The sequence below is a fragment of the Solanum tuberosum genome, unplaced genomic scaffold, assembly GCF_000226075.1.
Source record: "Solanum tuberosum cultivar DM 1-3 516 R44 unplaced genomic scaffold, SolTub_3.0 scf00455, whole genome shotgun sequence".
NCBI classification, from domain to species: Eukaryota; Viridiplantae; Streptophyta; class Magnoliopsida; order Solanales; family Solanaceae; genus Solanum; species Solanum tuberosum.
The window spans coordinates 397,078-398,544 of record NW_006239371.1 but is presented as its reverse complement, the minus strand read 5'-3'; positions in this window follow the sequence as shown (position 1 = coordinate 398,544).

Below are 1,467 nucleotides of genomic sequence, written 5' to 3'. Positions count from 1 at the left end.
AAGTTGTAGACTGAGCTATACCATTATTTCCTCCATGACCTTTTCTAGAAGGACAATCTTTCAATCTATGACCAGACTGACCACACCCAAAGCATCCTTCCTTACCTGCAAGGCACTCGCTCGGATGGTTCTTACTACATTTCGGGCAAGTTGGGTAGGTTTTGGTGCCTGAAACACTACCTTGAGACTTAGAGCCTGACGCCCTACCTTTATGATCATTACGGAACCTGAGAGACGGAACACTAGCTGATAAAGGTACTGGAGTCGAAGACTTCAGCTAAAACTGCGAGTAATTTCCACCACCCAATTTTTGTTGGGAATACTCGTAGTTACCTGTTCTTGCTTTCTTAGTCTCCTTAGCCTGTTCCCTAAGCTTATCACCCTCAACCTACTGAGCATGAGTCATGAGCCTAGAAATGTTCATGTCTCCCAACAACATAGCATTCCTGCACTCGGTCTTCACTAAGTCTGACACTCCATACAAAAACTTATTCATCTGAGCCCTGGAATCAGAAACCATGTGAGGAGCATACATGGAGAGTTTGTTAAACTTGAGCCCATACTCTTGGACAGTCATGTTACCCTGCCTCAAGTTCATAAATTCTGGGGCCCTTGCTTCTCTCAACTCAATGGGGAAAAACCTGTCCAGAAAGGTTTCACTGAAACAATCCCAAGTAATAGGAGCGACATCTGTACCCCTGTTTTCCTTCCACTGAGTATACCAGATATGAGCCACATCCTTAAGTTGGTAAGATGCTAACTCAACCCGATCATTCCCATTAACTTGCATCACCTCAAAGATCCTCTTGATCTCATCCAAGAAATTCTGGGGATCTTCACCAGTCTGCGATCCTAAGAACTCAGGAGGATTCATCCTAACAAAGTCACGGACCCTTGCTGCTGCTGATCCACCATTTGCATTCACATGAGCTTGAACCCGCTGATTTTTCTGGTTAGTGACACTCTGAGCCAACATCTGAATGGCATTCCTGAGTTCAACATTAGAGACTTCCTGATCTGGAACTGGAGGAGCTGCGTTTGCGTTCCTGGCATTCACATTCCTAGCGTTAGCTCTACGAGGAGGCATGATCACTGAAACGTAGAACGTCTAGTAAGAATGGAATTTAGATCATACCTTACGCACGATAAGACTAGCAAGAAAATGAAGATTTCCTAAAACACTTTGTAGCCTCCATCTCATTAGATGTGGTGCGCACTACACACCCATGAAAAAGACTCTACCTAGTGTGGCTTTTCAGACATCCTAGGACACTAAAACCTAATGCTTTGATACCAAGTTTGTCACGCCCTGAGATACCCACGAGACGCGGACACGGGACCTAAGACCACAAGTGATCCCAAGCTAACCCTGCTGGCATGATCATGAGCATACTAAAGATAATAAACTGATGCGGAAGCTAAATCATAAAGTAAGTCTGAAATGATGGGGAATACCCATATACTATA